The sequence below is a fragment of the Panthera leo genome, chromosome E2 (assembly GCF_018350215.1).
Source record: "Panthera leo isolate Ple1 chromosome E2, P.leo_Ple1_pat1.1, whole genome shotgun sequence".
Lineage (NCBI taxonomy): Eukaryota > Metazoa > Chordata > Mammalia > Carnivora > Felidae > Panthera > Panthera leo.
The window spans coordinates 25,898,385-25,922,073 of NC_056693.1; positions in this window are offsets into that span (position 1 = coordinate 25,898,385).

Consider the following 23,689-nt stretch of genomic DNA (forward strand, 5'->3'; position numbering starts at 1 on the left):
GTTATGGAGGCTGAGAGTCCCAGATCCAGGTGCCAGCACCATCAGGTTCTTGTGAGAGCACTCTTCTGGATTGCAGGCTGCTAACTTCTCACTGTATTCTCACATGGTGGACAACAGACAGGGGAAGCAAGCAAGCTCTCTGGTGACCCTTCTAAGGGCACTAATCCCATTATGAGGGCTCCAACCCCATGACATCATCTAATTCTGATTACCTCCCAAAGGTCCCATTCTTATACTATCTCATTGGGGGTGGGGCTTTCAACATATAAATTTTGAGGGAACACACTCAGTTTCTAACACTTTAGTGATACCTATATTATGTGCTTTTGTAACCAACTTTTAAGGACGGAGTTTGCCCAAGGTTAGTAGGTAGGAGGGCTGAGGGATCAGATTTGGAATTCAGTACTGTTTGATTCCAAGGCTGTCTCTCTCTCTCTCACCATGCTGGAGGATCTGTTTCCAAGGTCTGTCCTTGGCAATTTTGTTTGGTCTCAGGTGCACATGTGTTTTTGCCTTTTGAAAGACTTCTCCCTGCATTCAGAACCTCAGACATCCAGTGCTTTCACCCCTCCTGGACTGCAATGGGAATGGGAAAAGGAATATGATCAATAGATTCCAATCAAGATGCTAACACCCATCAAGGATGTTTGTGGATTTAAGTCACTGAAATATGTTCGCTCAACAACACAAGTGTCATTCCCCATCTTAAAACCTCCCAATTGGCCTCCCATTGCATTTGGAATACACTTCAACTCTACACCATGGCCTACAAGGGTCTACAAGATCTGGCTTCTGCCAGCCTCCCTGGTTCCAACTCATCCCACTGTCTCCTTACTGTCAGGTTACTAACCTGATTCCCTGAACACACCGGACTCATTCACAACTCAGAGCCTCACATCCACCATTCCTACTGCCTGGAATGCTTTTCCCTTGGAAATTTTCCATGGCTGCCTCCTTCCCATTTTTTCAGGTCTACTTTGAGAAGTCTTCCTTTATCACCTAACTCCAAACTGTCTTCCATTCCAAGCCATTCTCTATTTGCTGATCTTCTTTTCATTTATTTATAACATTTATCATTATCTTGTTATTTGTGTGCTACCTGTCAACTCCCACTAGGATGTAAAACTCTCTGATTGCAGGGACCTTATCTTTCTTCTTCACTGCTGGTATCTCTCATGCCCAGAACACTGCCTGGCACATAGTAGGTGCTCATTAAACATCTTTGAAATGAATGAACATCTTCAAAAGTGAAGTCCAGATCTTTGTAGAAGCAGGAAAAGGGAGGAGAAATTTGGAAGTCAGAGAATATCTCTGAAGGGAGCCCATCACCTCTCCCTCATCTTTAGATGTGCAGACCCTTTCTTAGCTCTGGTACCAGACGCCTTGCTAATCTGGAGCTGTAGTTGGAGTCTGAGAACTGACAAATGTGTGTCGCTGTTCCCTTCAAGGTGCTTGGGGGCCCCTCCATGGGTGGTGTTGTACAACACCAGTGGCAGCATTGTACTATGGAATTCATTGTGTTCACATGAAGCAATGAACTACATTTTATTGAGGAGGTAAAGGTAGTTGTTGTTGCTGTTGAACAAATTCCTTGTGAGCATCCTGTCCTCTCTATTATGAGGCTCCCAGAGAGCCCTGCATAATAGGATTTCTTGCCAACCATTACCTATTCACACCAGAGGTAGGAGTAGCAGATGCTTATGAAGAGAGGGGTTATTTTAGTGACTGAGTGGATTGACAAATCACTCTGGGTAGCCACTTTAATGAAATAAGTTCCTGCATTAAATGACACACACCTGCACTTAAAACCTGGTTAAAACTTCCTTCACTTGCTTTGGTATGGCCGAGTTTTTCAATGTAACTGAGTAGCTTCACTGTTCGTGGTTCTGAAACAATTTTTCTTTCAACAGGCAACTGATAGGAAATAACATTTCTGCCATCATCCATTTTGATGCTACAGAGAGATTTATGGGTTTCAAAACTCTTTTCACACATATCTTAGTTTTCTTCCTGAGAGTTTTGTAAACTTTGTAAAGAAGGTGGCTATCCCCACATTTTATACGCTTGGAATCCTTTGCTGGAATCTACAAACCTGTACTTTGATTGGAATTTCTTTCATCTTGACAGATGTCCCTTAAAACAACTATTTTTTTACATATGTAAACAAAGTTAATTGTGGAAATTTCAAAAAGACAGATAAACAGTTCCCACACCCAGAAAGAACTACTGTTAGCATTTTGATTAATATTCCTTGATATAGATACATAGATAGATGGAAAGAAGATACATGATCTAATATTGTGTACACTATTTTACAACCATATTTTTCACTTAGAAAATTATTAGATACTTTTTCTATGTTAGTAAATATATTTTCACAGCTTTTCAAAAGAGGTGAATACTATATGATTGTGGGTTTATACCATACTTTATATAACCAATTTTTGTTGCACATTTAGATGATTTCTATTGTCTTTGTGATTACAAGCAATATTTTAATAAGAACTCTCATAGCTAAATGTTTATACATATTCCTATTTATTTCCTCAAGAAAAATTCTGAAAGAAAAATTTCTGGATCACACAATTTAAGTTCTTTTGATACAATAGTCCACTTTGTATAGCTATTGGCACCTCATTTTCCTCAATACTCATACACTGTGAGTATTACTATTTAAAAAAATTTTTTTTTAATTTATAGGTACACAAAAATGAACTCAAAATGGATGAAAGACCTAAATGTAAGACAGGAAGCAATCAAAATCCTAGAGGAGAAAATAGGCAACAACCTCTTTGACCTTGGCCACAGCGACTTCTTATTTGTCATGTCTCAGGAGGCAAGGGAAACAAAAGCAAAAATGAATTATTGGGACCTCATCAAGATAAAAAGCTTCTGCACAGCAAAAGAAACAATCAGCAAAACTAAAAGGTAACTGACAGAATGGAAGAAGATATTTACAAATGACATATCAGATAAAGGGTTAGTATCCAAAATCTATAAAGATCTTATCAAACTCAACACCCAAAAACCAAATAATCCAGTGAAGAAATGGGCAAAAGACATGAATAGACACTTCCCCAAAGAAGACATCCAGATGGCCAACTGACACATGAAAAAATGCTCCACGTCACTCATCATCAGGGAAATACAAATCAAAACCACAATGAAATACCACCTTACACCTGTCAGAATGGCTAACATTAACAACTCAGCCAACATCAGATGTCGGCAAGGATGCGGAGAAAGTGGAATACTTTTGCACTGGTGCAGTCACTCTGGAAAACAGTATGGAGTTTCCTCAAAAAATTAAAACTAGAACTACCATACAACACATCAATTGCACTACTAGGTATTAAAGGGTACAAAAATGTTGATTCGAAGGGGCACATGCACCCCCATGTTTATAGCAGCACTATCCACAATAGCCAAATTATAGAAAGAGCCCAAATGTCTATCGAGTGACAAGTGGATAAATAAGATGTGGTATATATATACAATGGAATATTACTCAACAGTCGAAAAGAATGAAATTTTGTCATTTGCAATGACGTGGATGGAACTAGAGTGCATTATGCTAAGCAAAATAAGTCAGAGAAAGGCAAACATCATGATTTCACTCATATATGGAATTTAAGAAACACAACAGATGAAGATAAGAGAAGGGAAGAAAAAATAATATAAAAACAGAAAGAGAGACAAACCATAAAAGGCTCTTAAATACAGAGAACAAACTGAGGGTGGCTGGCAGGATTTTGGGGTGGGGGATGAGCTAAATGGGCAATAGGCATTAAGGAAGACACTTGTTGGAATGAGCACTGGGTGTTTTATGTAAGTGATGAATCACTAAATTCTATTCCTGAAATCATTCTTACACTATATGTTAACTAACTTGGATTTAAATTTTAAAAATAATAATAAAATAAAATAAATACAATTTATGGTTGGAAATAACATCTTGCCATTCTTATTTGCCTTTCTTACATTATTGGTGAGATTGGATATGTTTAAAGTATTTGAGGCCATTTGAATCTTTCTTTTCTTTACTTCCTTCTCATGATCTTTTATTACTTTCCTGTTTGAGAGTTTTGAAATCTAGGCCTTCTGTTTCTAAATTCAATGCTCTTTCTTCAAATTACAAGGTATCGCTATTAAGACAATATGTATGTGTCCAGGAAGCATCCTTCGGTTGTAAAAGTGGTTCTTGCCTTTTAGGTTCTTCTCCTTCAGGCTTCCAGTGCTGTTCCAATTCCAGCTATGATGACTCACTAGTACCTATGTTGCTTTATTACTTATATATTACTTCCTTCAATTCTTACAAGTGTCCTAAGAGGCAGATGGGGCAAACAATGGTGTCTGTATAACAGGTGAAACTGAGGCACGTTGAGGCTAATGGACTTACCCAAGATCACAAACAGGTACCTAAATCAAGGTAAATCTTTTTTTTTTAATTAAAAAAATTTTTTTTAATCTTTATTTTTGAGAGAGAGAGAGAGAGAGAGAGCAAGTGGGGGAGGGGCAGAGACAGAAGGAAACACAGAATCTGAAACAGGCTCCAGGCTCTGAGCTGTCAGCACAAAGCCCAACGCGGGGCTGGAACTCATGAACCACGAGATCATGACCTGAGCCGAAGTCGGACACTTAACCGACTGAGCCACCAAGGTCCCCCAATCAAGGTAATCTTGAACCAGGATCTCTTAGGAATCTAGTGGGGAGGTGAAATAAGCAAATCACATGAATGCTTAATGACTAACAATACATTATCTTTCCCACGGTTATTTGCATTAAACAGAGAGGAACATGAAGCAATCACTACTTAATGTGCCCTGTGAAGCCAGAGGAAGAACTATTTTAGGGTCTGGAGCCTGCCCACTCCTTAAATCACACTATGTAGATATCCACCTACTGCATCTATGCATGGTCCTGGCACTTCTGTCTCAATGTGGGTTGACTTGAGACACCAACAATGACAATCTGAATATCTACAATATAATGCCCCAAACATGAAGAAAATAAAGGCTGTTTCTCTCTCTTTCTCACCCCTCTCTCTCTGTTCCCTCATTTTAAAACTGTCTTTTTTGAGCAGAAAACTGTCTTTCCATTTTCTTTACAACCTTACTCAGCACCTCTTTTCCTTTTCTTTTGAAGCTAGTGAGTTACTAAGTGTCTCTCAGAAATGGTCTCTAAGCACCCAGAAGAACAATAACCATTTAGCTAGAAAGTCATGGAACAGTGAGCAGCAGGGACAGCATCTCTCTGCTGACCCACTGTCTGATGAATTCAGGTTTTAGTTTCTCACAGCTTGCCTGGCCCACAGACATTAAGTGGTAGACCCACCTTAGGCCCTTAGTGGACACCAAGCTTCATCAGAGCAGGTGGGGATATCTCTGAACACCACCCCTCTAGTACTATTATTGTGTGGTGACATTTCTCATTGTGCAAAACCACAAAGATATATCAAGACCCCTCAGGGGTCTAGTCCTCCCTCATTTTGGATGTCGGCCTTCAACTGCCATCTCTGCCTTTGTTTTCTCCTTGATAGGTTTCACCATAATGACTTTAAACATTTTATGAGAGGAGGCTTTGCAATATTTGGGGGTAGTATTTTTTTGCAAAATATTTGGTAATATTTTGCTGGTATTCATTTAATAATAATTGAAGAGAATTGCTTTTTTCAGTGACCATCTAGTGCCTTATCTATATTTTCTTACTTAACTCTATACCATCTTTAGAAGAATATTCTAAAGGTCTTTTTGGTACTTTAAGTTTCGTGCAATTAACACACCAATGCTAGGAATCCTGAGGCTCAAAGTAGACTGGTATAACCTAGCATTATGAATTTTTTCTTCTTATGAAGATGTGAAGTTTGACATAATTTATAGTCAACTGTAAATTGGCTAGTGATTACAGGAAGGAAGAAGATCACAGATAGATTCACACTTTGATTAATACAGTTAAATTTTTTATTCAGTGGTGGATTAACCATGGTGAAGATAAGAAAGATCTGAGAACAATCTCATATCTCCAGGGGGAAATAATCAGGCAGGAGATAATCACTACTAATTGATACCTCCCACTGATGTGCGTGTGTGTGTGTGTGTGTGTGTGTAGCAATAGGGATATCATGCTGTCTGTATGGGTTAGGATCCATCTTAACTCATCCTGGACCTTTTCATGGTCCACAGGTTTCTTCTCCATCAAATGGTGATAATAATCCTTGCTTTATAAACCAAATAGGGTGGAAATCAACAGTAAAATGGAAGGAATTTGACAAGAAGACAGACAGTGCTATACAAATGTAAAGGATTTTGATTTCCTGCTGTTTATTGGAGCAAAGGGCTCACACAGGGATCCAGAGCACATGGTCGGCAGGTCCACCAGAGCTGGATAACTAAGACATCAGGAAGGGTAGCTGCAAGGCCCCATACTGAAGTGCTTACATCTTTGAAGAAAACTTTTCAGAAGCTAGAATGACAGATGTCTGAGAATCAATTTTTTGATACACAACCTTTTTCAGTATGAAAGGAGCCTACATAATTTGTTTCAGAGAAATACATGTCCCAGCCACAAGAGTCAGCTCTCAGAGTGTGTTGGGCGGTTTCACATCTGTGCACATGGGCGGCAGAGCTGCCCACATGAGCAGAAAGGGCACTAGCCTCATGGCAGGCAGCTGTTCCTGCTGGAGCCAGAACTATACTTTCCTCTCATTTTGTCAGAAACAAAGTGTTATTTTGGTAACTCTTTATTTTCCACACTGCAGCTTCCCATGTAATTATTGAATACAATTAGATATTCCATGCTGCGTAATTACTCAGTTATCTGTGCCTCTGAAAGATATGAGAATAAATGATCATGAAAGTCCATAGTGAAGAGCCTCCATCCAAAGAATAAGAATGGGCTATCTACCTGACAATGTGTCTGAATCAGAAAAAAATAAAACTTGAACATTTTGGGTTTTTCCTCCATCTGCTATACTCACAGACAAAATTTTGCATTAGAAAGCAGAACAAACTGGCTTGGTTGACTTTTCTTCGTCATCTTAAGGTATGGCTTCCTATTCTGTTTTTTGTAGACATCTAAATAAAACTTGTACATGGCATGAAAAAAGGAATGACAGATCAGAGTCCAAAGATGATCCATAAATCCAGCTTAACTAATTCACAGGGTAGCTGAAAGGTCCTACTATCTCTACATCAAATTCATTCTTTTGCACAAAAAAGAAAAAAATAGCAAGGTGTATTAAAGTAGAGAAAGGGCTTTGCTTTTTGTACACATCTATATTAACCAAGATTCTTTTGATTGCAAGTGACAGAAACCCAATTCCAGCCAGCTGCAAACAAGGGATTTAGTAACATGATACTGGAATAAAACATTGCAGGAATACACAAAACTCAGACTGGAACTGAAGACTTGATACCAAGACTTTGCCTTCTTCTATTCATCTCTTTGTTTTTCTCTCTGTCTTGGCTTTATTCTCTTGCATTATCAGAAAAGTTTTGGCAGTGATCATGCTACTACTGGAAACTCTGGGATCACAATTCTGAAACTTATATAAAAGTGAAAAAGTGAAAAAGGGAGTCTTTCATGTCAGTTCTATTAAGAAAAAACAACAAGGGCACCTGGGTGGTGGTTGGTTAAGTGTCTGACTTCAGCTCAGGTCATGATCTTGCAGTTGGTGAGATCAAGCCCCGCATTTGGCTCTCTACTGTCAGTGTAGAACCTGCTTTGGATCCTCTGTCTCCCTCTCTCTCTGCCCCTTCCTCTCTCTCTCTCTCTCTCTCTCTCTCTCTCTCTATCAAAAATAAATAAACATTTAAAAAATTAAAAAAGAAAAAAACCAATAGTACTCTGATTGACCTAGGTTGGGTCAAATACCTTTCCCTGGACCAATTTCTGGCTTAAGGAGTAGGTTAAAGCATTAAGACTGGCCTGGCCTGAGTCATATACCCAAACCTGTGCAGGGAACAAGGTTTATAACCAGAAGAAGGTGGGGTCTGAGACAGGAGAAAGCATACAGGGGAGAGGACAATAGTAGCACCAAAGCATCAAAATATGCATTTGTGCAAACTCAGGGAGCATCTTCAGGACCCAAGGCAATAACCCAAAGTATACTGAAGTGAGGTCATTTTATGTATGATCTTAGAATTCAGTTTTCTAATGGAACTTGTACTTTCTCTCATGACCTGGAACCTAGTGAGGCCACAAAGAAATGTCTAAGAATTTCAGGCAGAATTATTTTCAAAAGATAGACAACATCAAAACCTTAGATATGCTGGCAGTGAATGGTGATGGTAAGGACAGGCAAAGCCTGAGGTAGCTAGTGGTAAGAATCATTGTTTTATTGGGTTTAAGCCAACCAAGGCAGCAGTGAAAGAAAGAATATTGGCTATTTCCCCCCACTCAGATAGAAATCTCAGTGATGACAAAGTCCATGTCTTTTTCTTGCCTCATTTAAAGATAATTTCTGAAAGGAACTTTATCTCTTTCTCTAGGTAGATAGACAAAATTGCCCAATGATGCTCTGTTCTAACACTGTCACAAATCAAGTAGAGAACATTGGGTATTTCCATTGTATCATAAACTCACATTGCTTAATTTGATCCATGAATATTCTCAGTATCTTAGCTCAGTTTCCCCTGAGCAAAGCTTGTGACAAAGCTCAAGGACTAACTCTTTATTAGAGAATAAAATCCCAAGAATCAGGAGTGAGGGACAAAGGTAATGAGGCAGAGGAGAGAAAGCCAGTATTAGGGTGTCTTGATAAAACTGGCCACCACTTACTAAGTATAACTGGTTTCTCTATCTCATGGGGCCATCTTCTACAATGCTAAACAAAAAGATGCTTCTTAAAATAATCCACCTGGCTGAGTAAGGGAGAATTTCTGCCAGATCCCATCTCCCATCAGTCCAATGTTTGACCAATAGGGCTTGAATGCCCTTGTACTTTCAGGGTGGGTGTTTTTACCTCAGTGCTAAGTGGAGAAGTCCCAGGACAAGAGGCTGATGGTAGGCAGTGCAGTCCTGAGGCAAGGCACTGTCCATGTGAGGCTGAGGCTGAGTTTGGCTCAGTTGGTCATCACAGTGTTGGTTGGCTTGGCCTAGAACAAGTGGCCCAAAGCGCTGTGGCACATGAGGCCCAGAGGAGAAGACTCTATTTCACCCAGAATTAGAATTTCAAAACTAGAATAAACCTTAGAGGTACTTTTCTCATTAGCAAATTAAAAGACAGAGTTTAACGGACTTGCTAAATAAACTCACAACCAGTTGTTCCAGTTAATGACAGAGCCTAGAACCTGCCCCACACCCAACTCTTTCTATTCCTCGCTTCTCCATGGCTTTCTAACAGCAGATCCCTATTTGTGGCAAAATTTCCCAAATGCCTTGTGAGGTGAGAAGCAAGTCAACACTTTCTAAATATTCATGAGCTATTTAACAGTTCAATTTTGGTGGGTAGCAATATGTCTATCAGGATCTATTTATTCTCATTACTTCAGTGCTGTTCTGGTGCGATGCATTATAAACAATTTATGATGTGTTGACAGGACAAATGAATGCTAGGATAATAGGCTGAAGAGGAGAAAATCTCACCATTGCAAACAAAATGCAGAGATGTGACTCAGAAGGTTGATGAGAAAGATTTTGATAGTTTGTGTGCATGGCCATTTATGTGCTAGCCTGCAGTCCTGCTAATTTTGTGCCACAGCAGTTGTGGGTCTACCTTAGCCTCTGTTTGCATTGGGTATCTTTGTCATGGAACTTGTAGAATCTCTGCATCCCAAAAGGAGGGTATCATGGCTGGAGAGGCCTATAGCCTGTGAGCAGGAATATCCCTGAATTCCTGATGCCTCAGTAACTTTTGGATGGGAATATCACCTTACTCAGCCAATCCAAAAGTCATCAGGCTCAAGTTTTGGGTGAAGATTAAGTTTCCAAAAGTCAAGTCCATTTAGTAGCTCAGGCTAAGTAGTCTAATAATTTAGAGCTGCTGTTTTGACAAGAACAGAACAGAGGATTCTCTTAAATGCTGAATATTTCTTTGTCATTCAAAGCAGTAGTCTATGTTTACAACTCACCCAGAGATAGGACAGAACTCTGCTTTCATGTCTCCCCCACATACCTCTCCTATAAAAAGCCCCAAACACATAAACAAAAACCATGTTAAGCTTTTTCCCCTCAAGATACACATTTTGGGAAAAAATATTTGTTAAGTACCTGTTAGCTATTATCCACATTTTTCAGAAGAGACAAAAGAGGTAAAAAGGGGTTAAGAAATTTGTTCCAGAAGACAGAAATGGCATGTATTAGAGCCAGAAATCTAGGTCTGATTGGTGAGCTCTTGCCGTCTGTGCTGTGAACATTATCATGCCTTCAAGTGGCCTTGAGAAATGGCGCTTACTTCTCAGTGTCTCATATTTCTCATCTATAAAATGTGGGTTTAGATAAATTGCCTACATGCCTTAAAGGCAGGATCTGAGGGTAAAATAAATGGATAAGTCTAAAAGCACATTGAAAAAAGTTAAAAGACATGGGGAAAACAAAGGAAGGGTTTTCTCCCTTTGTCTTGTTGTTGTTAGTTTATTTCCTTCCAGAGTCTTGAGTATCTTTTGGATGGTCTCAACAAGCTGTCCCTCCCTACCAAGGAGGCAAACTGCAGTGTTCTAAAAAGCACATTTATGCACATCCCTCCCATCTGATCCTCCAAATTTTGAGAGCGGGGATGATGCCACTTTATTTGTGATAAAGCAAGTCTCCCATGGACTGATTTGCCCAGAGCTGGTGAATGATATGCCCAACATTGCACAGCGCTGGGGACAGAGCAGAGCCCTCCTCTGCTGCCTGGGTGTTCTATTCACACACCACCAGGCTTATTGTGCCTATACTAAGTTTTGGCATAAAGGAATCTTGAAATCAGAGCTGGCAGTGTGTGCTGGGCAGGTTCCTAGAGCTTACAGTGAGGCAAAGAGGATTCTGGAGATGTCCTTGTTCGCTTTCAGTTCTTCCTGCCCTTCTGAGCTGCCATGCACCTCTCTGAAGTACCTTTACATCCTCTCAGACCTGGGTTCTGATCCCCTCTTTTGTCCTCAGGCCAAGACTAGAGGGATATGAGGCAAGAGGGCGGGAGAGATGACAGCAAGACCACGTTGCTATCCCAACATTTGCTTGATTTAATTATCATGCCTTGTAGCTGCAACTATTTTTAACTCTTGGTATTTATGTTGTATAAATCAATGAGTGCCTTTTAAATGGCACAATGGGAGACTTAGAAGAGCTCGCCTGCTCATGTGCACCTCTCATGTGTTGAGAGTTGCTCCAGCTGCGTGATGGATAGATGGGGTTCATTAGATCAGCGGCCTGTACACTTCCTGTTAAAAAGCCAGATAGTAAATATTTCAGGCTTTCAGGACTCCAATCTTGGTTGCAACTACCCAGCACTGCTCTTGTAGCAGGGAAGCAATCATGGACAGTGTGTAAATGTGGCTGCATTCCAATAAAACTTTACCAAAGCAGGTGGCAGGCCAGATTTGCCCTGTGAGACAAAATTTGCCAATCCATGCTTTATTCCATCTAGTTTAGTAGACGTTTTAAATCTTCTGTGGTAAAACGTGAAAATATTTGTGCCTGAAGTTAGAGGTGATCATTTCTTAAAGTGAAACCATAGTTAACAAAATTCTTACCCTCTGTTGCTGTATGCAGAACACAGGTCACCTAATAGTAAGCACATTTTGGTAAAAGTAAGCTTTTTTTCATATGAATGAAGTAGAATGTCATCAATTGTCTTAAAAATATTGGTGACAGCTACGTAGTCTCTCTGCAAACTTTGGGATAAAAACAAATCTAATTTTGTCTAAATTATTTAGACTGACTGGTGAGGCTCAGCTGGGGAGTTGGGTGTCAAATACGGCAGAAGTCTTTTTACTTTCCAAAGTCAATAATCTATAAACTCCAGCTGTGTGGCTTATGCCGCGGGCTGGGCAGGTGCAATTTAGGAAGCGACAGTCTTGCTCTCAGGCAGCAATTGTTTCTGACGCTCACTAAAGCCAATTCTCACTCCTCTGCTGCTATCACTTCTGTTTCCATGGAAATGGACATGAGCTCGACTAAAACAAGGTAACTGAGGTTTTAAAACAGTGATTATTTGGATTCTTCAGTTTCTATGGAAATCACAGTTTGCAGTCAAGGATCACTATTTAGATCATGAATTTTTTCATCCCTGACATAGGATACCAAACTTTGTGCAACAGTCTCATCTGTAAAATGGACATGAGCAAAGTACCTCCCTCATAGGAACGCTCCAGATAACAAAAGACAAAGAATAAATTAAAATATATAGTGCAGCTATTAAAAATAGCACTATGATGAGTGATGATAGGCAGGTAAGATGCTTCCATTAAAAAGTTAAGTAAAAAAGCAAGATAAAAATTATCTAAATGTTATTATCTCAATAACTTAAAAATATGCATAGTGAAAAACTGGAAGTATTATTGTGAACAGGATTCTCAGTAGTAAACTCACAAATTATTTTCATCTTTGCAAAGTGGGTCTATGTTCAGTGGTTTATACTGGCTTCTAGAATGATGAATTGCTTTGTGTGACTACATTTTAGGTATGCTTGATTTTCATATGATCTGAATGTTTCAAAAATAACCTGTAGTGAAGTAGAATGGTGGTTACTAGGGCCTGGGGGAGGGGGAGGGAACTGTTGTTCAGTGGATACAGAATTTCAGTTTTGCAGGATAAATAAGTCCTAGATCCGTTGTACAACCATGTGTAGATAGTTAACACTACTGTACTATACAGTTAAAATGGTTAAGATGGTTAGTTTTATGTTCTGTGTGCTTTACCTCGATATAAAAATGTGCTTCTAAATAAAGCAATGAGGTCTCCATCTCTGTACTGTCATGGAATAATCACTAGCATGCATTATTATGTGAAAAAAGCAAGGTGCCAGCAATGACAAGCACCACAAAAACCAATTGTGAGTGTGTTTCCTGGGGGGCAAAAAGCTGTTTTTTGTTTATACAATATAAAACAATGTTTTGAATTCAACCATTTGATAAAAGCACTTCTCAAGGTATTTAAAATGTCTTGTAAAATAAAATGAGCGTTCTGTGTTGTTTGGGACAAAGGTTAGTTCCCCATACAGGATGGAGTTCTGGGTTCTTCCACTCTCTTGCAGGATAGAGCAAGTGGACTTAGCTCAGATGCCAACACCAACAACATTTGTTTCTGTGCCTACACGTGGCTGGGGCTTGGAGGGTGGTCTCAGATTAAGAGAGTAACATGACAATTGAAATAATATGTAGTTGAAAAACAAAGCTTTCTGCCAAGAAGTGATTTTATTCTATCTGCCCTTCCTGGGAGCTGATTCACTCAATGTTTGCCCACTGCCATTATTTTAGCTGGGAGAAGAGTGCTATTTCTCTTGTGTCTATCTCTCTTTTTGTCTCTCTCTGTCTCTGTCTCTGTCACACACAAACACACACACACACCCCTTTCTTCTTTCTATAATGAAGCTATATCTTAGACAAATTAAAGAACTATTTTATAGAATTCCTTTCTGAGAAACCTAAAAAAAGAAATTGGAGAATTGTTAAAAAGTAAAACCTCCCAATCCTGATAAGCTGCTCTCATGTACTGCTGGTTAAAGCGACCCAATCTTTCTGAAAACAACAAGACAGAATATATCAAAGGCCTTAGCAATGTTTATATGCTTCAATAAGTTAATTCCTGTCCTGGGAATTTAACTTAAGGAAACTATCCAGAATGTTGACAAAGATGTTCTTTGAAGTGGTATTTCCCCTGCCAAGGAGGTAAAACTGAAACTAACTCCAATGCCCTTTAGGAGTGAATGGTTAGTAAATTATAACTTACATACACAGATGGGCCTTTGTGCAACCATTAAAGATGTTTACAAAAACAATAAAGTACTTAAACTTAACCAAGGAAGCAAAAGATCTATACAATGAAAACTACAAGACTTTGGTGAAAGAAATTGAAGAAGACACATACAAATGGAAAAATATCCTATGTTCATGGGTCAAAAGAATTAATATTGTTAAAATGTTTGTATTATCCAAAGCTATCTCCATTGCAATCCCTATCAAAATTCCAATGGCATTTTTCACAGATATAGAAAAAAATGCTAAATTTGTATGGAGCCATAAAAGACTGATAGTCAAGGCAATCCTGAGAAAGAAGAACAAAGCCAGAAGTATCACACTTCCTGATTTCAAACTATACTTCAAAGCTAAAATAATTAAAACAGTATGGTACTGGCATAAAAATAGACACATAGACTAGTGGAATGTAATAGAGAGCCCAGAATTAAACTCTTGCATATGTGGTCAACTAATATTTGACAAGGAAGCAAAGTATACTCAGTGGAGAAATGATAGTCTCTTAAATAAATGGTGTTGGGAAAACTGGACAATCACATGCAGAAGAATGAAATTGGACCCCAATCTTATCTACCACTCACAAAAGTTAACACAAAATGGATTAAAGATTTAAACATAAGATCTGAAACCATGAAACTCCTAGAAGAAAACATAAGGTCTTGGCAACAATTTTTGGGTTAGGAAGCAAAAGCACACACACACACACACACACACACACACACGTACACACAAAGAAAAAATAAAGAAGTGGGACTACATCAAATTAAAAAGGGTTTGCACAGCAAAAGAAATTATCAACAATATGAAAAGATAACCTATGGAATAGTAGAAAATACTTGTAAACCTTATATTGGATAAGAGGTTAATATCAAAATATATAAGGAATTTGTACAACTCAGTAACAACAAACCCCAAAAATCCAACTTAAAAGTGAGCAGAGAAAGTGAATACACACATTTCCAAAGAAGACATACAAATGGCCAACAGATACATGAAAAGATGTTGAACATCATTAATCATCAGGAAAAATGTCAATCAAAACCACAATGAGATGTCACCTCATACCTGTTAGGATAGTTATCACCAAAAAGACAAGAGGCAATACGTGTTGGTGACGACATGGAGGAAAAGAAACTTTTGTGAACTGTTGGTAGGAATGTAAATTGCTATAGCCATTAAGGAAAGGTTCCTTAAAACCGTTTGAGTTTGGAGGTTCCTCAAAAAATGTAAATAAAACTGCCATATGATCCATCAATCATACTTCTGAGCATACACCCCAAGGGAATGAAATCAATATCTCAAAGAGATATCTGAACTCCCATGTTTTTTTTTTTTTTGTAGCATTCTTCATAGTTGACAAGATATGGAAACAATCTAAGTGTCTGTCAATGGATAAACGGATAAAGGAGATATCACACACACACACACACACACACACACACACACACTGGAATATTATTCAGCCATGAGAAAGAAGGAAATTTTGCCATTTGGGACAACATAGATGGATCTTGAAGACATTATGCTCAGTGAGATAAGTCAGAGAGAAAGACAAATGCTGTATGATTTCATTTACATGGGAATCATAGAAACTGAGGGAATGGGAGATGGTGAAATTGGGGAGATGTTGGTCACAGTGTTAGAAGATGACTAAGTTCTGGAGATCTAATGCCTAGCACTATGATTATAGTCAACCACAGTTTATTATATTCTTTAAAGTTGCATATTCTTTAAAGTTGCATAAACGTAGCGTAAAGTTACATATAAATTCATAAAGTTACATATAAATGTAGCCAATCAACACATTGTATACCTTAAACTTACACACTATTAAATGTCAATTATGTCTCAACTTAAAAACTAAAGCTTCTGTTAGCAGATTTTTAAAAACATTTACAAAGTTTTAAAAAATAAATTATTATGGCATGATTACTAATACTCAAGATTTTGGTTTACAAATATAGTATATTCATATCTATGTAATAACATAACACATAATAACATATAAAATGGAAAGATAGCCAAACAAAATAATCACAATTTATTTTTCAATTAATTTTAAAAATTGAGATCTATTTGACATATAAAGTTATGTTAGTTTCAGGTGTACAACATAATGATTTGATATTTGTATATGTTGCTAAGTGATCACCACTAAACCTAGTTAACATCTGTCACCACACATAGTAAATTCATTTTTGATTATAAGAAATACATTAATACATTTTTAAAAAAAATTTAGAGAGAGCTTAAGTGGGGGACGGACAGAGGGGGAGAAAGAAAGAGAGAGTCCTAAGCAGGCTTCACATTAAACATGGAGCCTGACACAGAGCTTGATCCCATGACCCTGGGATCATGACCTGAGCTGAAATCAAGAGTCCAACACTCAACTGACTGAGATACCCAGAAACACCATTTTTTATTTAAAAAAAAAAAAAAAAAAGAGCTAAATCCCCTTTGACCACTGTGCTCAGTTCTAAGCACTGGCCCTCCCCCTCTGAGATTTTCACTTGTATTAGTTTGGTGTATCGGATTTTTAAAAAACCTTCTTCATACTTGTTTATTTTGTCTCAAGTTTTTTGTATTTCTTCATTAACTGTATTACTTTTATAATGTAAGTATATACTTTTGCAATCATAAAATGATTTAAAAGAGAAATACAAAATAAAATAATCGTAAGATACCATTTCACACCCATCAGACTGGAAATTATTTTAAAAATCTAATAACATTTGTTTGCAAGGATGTGGGGGAAGAATAGAGAATGACTATCCATTGCCAATAGGAGTGCTTACAGATACAACTACTTTAGAGAGTATTTTATAATACATAGAATATATCTCTTTACTCAGCAATGACAATTCTAGGCACATGTTCTAGAAAAATTCTTACCATGGACACAAGAAAATATGTACAAGAGTGTTCATTCCAATGCTGCAATAGTAAAAAGTTAGAAACAAACATTCATTGGTAGGAAATGCAGTTAACACATGTGTGTATATGAGATAATATGGTAATATGCAATTAAATAAAATATTAAGTGAATGATACAGTATGGTACAATTTATACAAAAATTTAGAAATACACAAAGTATTTCTAGTTACAATGGGGTAAACACACTCCATCCTGTTTCTCCCACTGAGTGTTAAGTAAAAGCCCTGGGCAGAATACATGGCATGTCTATCTGAGGACTCCAAAAAGTAAATGATATCAGGCTGACTGAGGAAGAAAACATGAACTTGAAGTAAGATTGATATGTTGGTGATATTCCTGCCTTTTCCCTCCTCTGTATATTCTGGTGTTGGTCCCAACACATCAAAATCCTGGAGCAGCTCATTGAATGGATAGAAAGCACTCTAAGAGAAGCTCTCCTTTCTTGTCAGAGGCATAGGAAGAGGAGTTCGTATTAGACAGAGAATGGGGGAAACTTCCTGTATTTTTTCTTTTTCTCTCCCGTCCTGAAAGTGAAATTTGGTGGAGGCAATGGTGGCATCAGTGACCAGGCAGGCATCTAAACTAAAGAAGATGAATCCTCCTCTCAAACCCTACTGGTGTCTGAAGAGTAAGAGAGGATCCATTGCTTCTCTCTATATATATGTCCTTCCACCATTTGTCCTTGGAAACAAACCCAATGGTGAGAAATGCACAGCACTCTAGGGAGACAAAAACACTAGATTTCTAGTCAGAGGATAGAAATGTGCTCCTGGGAGAGAGTGTGGAGTTGTAAAGAGCAGAAGGCTTGAGAAAGAGATCCCACAAAGTTGTTGTGGGTGAGCTCCTGGGCCCAACCTCCAAGATGTATATGGGTGGATTTGATTTTAAATAGTGTACTGACTACTTTGACAAATGAACTTTGGTGGTGGATCACCATCCAGGTCTTTAGCTGGCCCCTGGGTAGCACATTCAGAATACATCTGATTAACACTACAATACTTGAAAAGCAGAGCTTGAGGTCCCAGCCACACTTCAGGAGTCCTCAGGCTGTACTTATGACCAACTGGCTATAAGTTTGAGGGTGCTCACAACACTCTCAGGTTTGATAATTGACTAGAATGACTCCTAGAACTCAGGAAAGTGTTATACTTACAATTACAACTTCATTATACAGGGTGAGATCTGGTGGGGTCCTGAACACAGAGCTTCTATGCCCTCTTCTGGAGTTAGGCCATGTCACTTTCCTGGCACATCAATGTGTTCACCAACCAGGAAGCTCCACTGAGCTTTGGTATCCAGAAGTTTTTTTTAAAAATATAATTTATTGTCAAATTGGCTTCCATACAACACCTAGTGCTCATTCCAACAAGTGCCCTCCTCAATGTCCATCACCCACTTTCCCCTCTCCCCCACTCCCATCAACCCTCAGTTTGTTCTCTGTATTTAAGAGTCTCTTGTGGTTTGCCTCCCTCCCTCTTTGTTTGTAACTATTTTTTCCCCTTTCCCTTCCCCCATGGTCTTCTGTTAAGTTTCTCAAGATCCACATATGAGTGAAAACATATGATATCTGTCTTTCTCTGACTGACTTATTTCACTTAGCATAATACCCTCCAGTTCCATCCATGTTGCTGCAAATGGCAGGATTTCATTCCTTCTCATTGCCAAGTAGTATTCCATTATATATATAAACCACATCTTCTTTATCCATTCATCAGTTGATGGACCTTTAAACTCCTTCCATAATTTGGCTATTGTTGAAAGCACTGCTATAAACATTGGGGTACATGTGTCCCTATGCATCAGCATTCCTGTATCCCTTGGGTAAATTCCTAGTAGTTCTATTGCTGGGTTGAAGGGTGGTTCTATTTTTAATTTTTTGAGGAACCTCCACGATGTTTTTGGTATCCAGACTTTTTATTTGGTTTCATTACATAGGAAGGATTGATTAAATTCTTGGCCCGTGTCATTGAACTCAATCTCGAGGCCCGTATTTTTCTCCAGAGATTGATCTGGCCCAAGGTTACTATCCTTTAATCACCTTTCTGGTTTTTATGGTGACCAAGTTCCATCCTAAAGCTATTTAAGCAACCACCAAGAGTCACCTTATTAGCATAACAAAGACACTCTTATCACTTAAGAAATCCCAAGGGTAGATGGAACTATAATGTATCATACTAAGCGAAATAAGTCAGAGAAAGACAAATACCATGTGATTTCACTCATATGTGGAATTTAATAAAACAGATGAACATAGGGAAAGGGAACGAAAAATAAGATAAAAAAACAGAGAGAGAGGCAAACCATAAAAGAATGCAGAGAACAAACCACAGGTTTCTGGAGGGGAGTTGGGTGGGGGATGGGCTAGATGGGTGATGGGTACTAAGGAGGGAACTTGTGATGAGCACTGGGTGTTATATGTAAGTGACGAATCACTAAATTCTACTCTCGAAACCATTATTACACTATATGTTAACTAACTTGGATTTAAATAAAGTTAAAAAAAAAAAAAAAAAGAAATCCCAAGGGTTTGGAAGCTCTCTCCAGGAAAGTGTGACATAGAGCACACAAATTATTATACCACCGCATCTAATAAGTACTCTTTGATTAGGATGAGAGATTCTATCCTCTCCAGAAGATAAAAGACACATTCCAAAGCCAGAAGGCATGGTATAGTAAAAGACAGAAGGCAAGTATTTTTTTAAAAAATATATTTTGCTTCTGAACTTAATCCAGCTCAAGGTGCATATAGCTTAGCAATTCAATGAATGCCTTTTTAAAATGAGAGTTACTACATAGAATTTTCTTTGACTTCTCAAGTGTGAGTTTTATAGGTGTTGGTAATGTGTTTACTAGAAATCCTTTTCTATTAGCCAAAGATAACAGTTTTGGGGATTTTTGCTTTGCAGAATGCTCTGCTTCACAAAGCAGTCACCAGCTGAAATGTGTTTTAGATGCTTTTCAATGTTGTCAAATCATTTTTCTGTAAGAAAGTATTAAGAGTGAAAAAAAAAGAGATAGCATTGAATCCTAGGGTTAGTAAAGTTCTCAAGTTCTTCTTGTTCAATCCTGTATATGATACCTGAAAATATGCAGAGGCACAATTTTCCAACTGATATTTCTAGCTCTGATCCTTGGAATCTATGAATGAAAGATCAGGGGGGCCTGACAAAAAGATAAGGGACATTCTATCAAAGATGTGTGAGAACACACCTTCCTGCAGGCAGAAGAGGTGTCCTGATGTCCTATGAGTGTTTCAGTTTCAGGAAAGATGGTGGTTAAGAACCTGTCTCATGGTTCTTCTTAGCTATCAGTCAGGAATTTTAGCACAAGGAAATTTACTACTAATGATGAATTAAAGCAGATAAAATAACAGCTAACATTTTTGATGCCATTATGTGCCAGGTACTGTGCTAGAAGCTTTCCTTGCATGATGTCACTGAATTTTGAAAACAATTCTATATGGTAGACACTATCGCTGTCATCACCTTACAGATAGGTTCACTGAAGCTTCAGAGAGGTCAGATAACTTTCTCAAGGTCCCTCAATTAAGGTAGCTAGTTCTAAACCTTAAACCTTAACTCTAGAATAGATATTTTTAGTTGTTAACACAACACTAAATTCCACTTTAATTTAATTTAACTTTTTAATGTTTATTTATTTAATTTGAGAAATGGGGGGGAGGCAGAGGGAGGGGGAGAGCAAGAATCCTGAGCAGGGTACACAGTTATCACAGAGCCTGATATGGGGCTCAAATCCACAAACCGTGAAATCATGACCTGAGCCAAAATCAAGAGTTGGGCACTTAACCAAATGAACCACCTAGGCACTCTTCCACTTTAATTTTAATGACACGTATGGGTTGCTGGTTTGTTTTGCCTGAAGCTAAGAGTCTTTTGTCTTCAGATCTTCCTGTATGCCATTTGCTTTGGAGAGATGCACTATCACCTTGGACAGGGGTAGGTCAGTTTGGGTAGCTGGAGTCCTGGTGTGAGTTGGTAGCAGGAGCACAGGAGAAAGAAACAAAATGAAACCCCCAAATGGTCCCTAGTACCAGAATCTAACTCTGTAACTGATGCCTTCAGAGTCTTTTTTTTTAATCTAGACAACTTTCTTGGGAATATCCCACTCCAGGGCATGTTACCAGCTGGATGTCACTGCACAATAACTTTTCTAGATGATTAGTGCCACCAAGAATGTTGGCTTGAAATTGCCTCACAGATTAGTAACTGTCCAGGGTCATGGTAATTTAGTAAGTGAAGGTTCTTCTGGGTTTTAGATGACAAATAGCCTTCACAGTGAAAGGCTCAGGGATGGGGCAATGAAAAGAAGGTTTTATGGAGTCCCATCAGAGAACGAACCCAGGGTCTCTCTCCATTTATTCACCCTCAAATCCTTCATGTGGTATCTGACTGTACTTGTTCAAGATGCTGCAGTTAATAAAATATACACAGTTTCTGCCCTGTGAATTATCTTCAAGAAATCCATCCAGGCATCATGGGACTACAGAGATTAATCACCTGTCATATCTGCCTTAGAAATCAAGAGATCAACATAAAAAATAAGATGAATGTGTGAATCACAGGCAGGACATGTAACAAGTGGTGAGAGAGAGAGAGAGAGAGGCAAAATGATGAGGTTTCCAAAGGAGAGAGTGGTCATCTCCTCTCCTTGGGAACCAAAGGAGGCTTCACTAAAAAGGTGGAATTTTAATCCAGAGATTACAAACTGGAGGCCAACATCTGAATCTAGTCCATAGATGTGGGAACAGTAAAGGATACAGCCTGCATGAGACAACATATCAGACAAACATGAAAATTGTATAAAACTCTTCTCTGGATTTGTTGCAATAGAGACTGAACAGGAGAAATGAGAGATTGAATTTAAAAGGTAGGCCAGGACTAGATTAGGGAATCTAATCTGCCAAATAGTTGGAATTTTCCTTCTTATTGAGTATATGCCAGAAAAAAGGGTCCTCATAAGGTAAAATTATCCTGTAACTCTATAGCCCTCCTCTCCAAGGGAACACTGAAGAATGACGAAAATGAAAATTATCAAAAGACTTGGGCCATTCCTGCTTATCTGGTGATAGTATTTGTGCCAAAAGCGGTAATCATTATGGGACTTGGAAATCCCCAAGAGGATTAGCAGATGCAATATTTTTGTGATTAAAACAAGAAATAAGCACATCTTAAATTGCATGTTACTATTAATAAAATGTATTCTGTGTGAACTTCACTATTAATACAATATACAAAGATTCCCAAAGGAGCCAGCTGGGAACCATGACCCCTGCCATCCTTCCTGCTCTCTTCCTTCCATGGAATAAATCACACCTGCCATCCTTCCTGTTCTCTTCCAACAAGCCAGTCTCTGCTCCGGGTATTTCAGGTTGGAAGAACTCCACCTTTAGTCTCACTTTATTTTCACTTAATATGCCAATTACAGGTCTTGCTGATCTACTCATGGGCAGTTTTCCAGAAGACCTGTCTCACTTTGTGTAGATCAAATCAATTATGCTGATTCAATTCCATTGGCAGCACATGTGGGACAATTATTACCAGGTTCTCTACTTTTCATTCCTGATTTAGGTCTGTAGCTTATTTTAATCACTTCTTTTCTTCTTGTACCTCATCTCTGTCTGGACTCAGGTCCTGGGGTTACTCTCTTTGCCTGAAGAATGGTGAATTCAGCATTGCTACTCCAGAATCAGTATAGAATTGTTTGAATGCAAAGCTCCATTGGCTATGTAGCGATGTCTTGGTGCCACAGAAACTTAGCTGGCTTTTCCAGAAAGTGATGACATCATTAAACAGATCTGGGGAATCAGGCTCATAGGCATGACTCTGCCAGTAACTTTCTGTCATGGACAACTGTGATTGTATCGATTTTCTCTCCTCTTCACAATAGCATCCAACATTTCTCAGCCATGAGGTTTGGGTGAACCGATTCTACCTCCAGCTCTTGGGCTAGGCCCTGTTTTCCTCAAACAAGTCTGCATATCCCATTGCAGTGGCCACAGTGATGGTTTCAGAGGTATACTACATGCCAAGCCAGGTGATGGCCAAGCTGTGGCCAATAAAACCAACTTCTGGAGCATTGGTTGAATTATTGGGGAAATGGAATCCAGTGGGGAAATATGTAGTTGTAGTTCTGGGGTGTCTTAGGGTCCATTTTGGTACCACAATAGGAGAGCCGGAGAATGAGAGAGGGAGGGAGAGAGAGAATGTGTGTGTGTGTGTGAGAGAGAGAGAGAGAGAGAGAGAGAGAGAGAGACACTAATCCCGATATCAATCTCATCATTGGGGTCCCAGATCAAGTCTTATCTAAAGATAGACATACCCCTGGATGGTTCAGCTACATGATTCAATAGGTTCTCTTTTTGTGTAAGCCAATTTGGGTTGAGATTTATATTTCTTGCAACCAAAAGCATTTGAACTGCCATGTGGTAAGCCAAATATGGTAAGTTACTTTCCCAATCTGAACCTCAGTTTCTTCATCTGCACACAAGGGGCTGGGAAGATTAAGCTCCATTCTGGCTCTGAGATTCTGAGACTTTTTTAATCTTTTGCTTCCAATTCTTTATAATGCACCTGGCCATTTTCCCTGATGAGAAAGAAAGGAAGCGTGAATGTAGATCTTGTGTATCGTAGTGTAGTTGGTGGTAGGAGTGGACCAGGAAAGGCTACTCTGAGGAAAGTGTTTATTTTTAGTTGAGGCATGAAGAATGAGGGGTGGTGAGGATGGTGCACATGATGTGTACTCTCCAGGCGGTGGGAACAGCCAGTTGTAAATGGGAGATTTTGGAACAGGTTGGTTTGATGTCTTCATATAAAATTGTAAAAGTAAGCATCTGTCCATC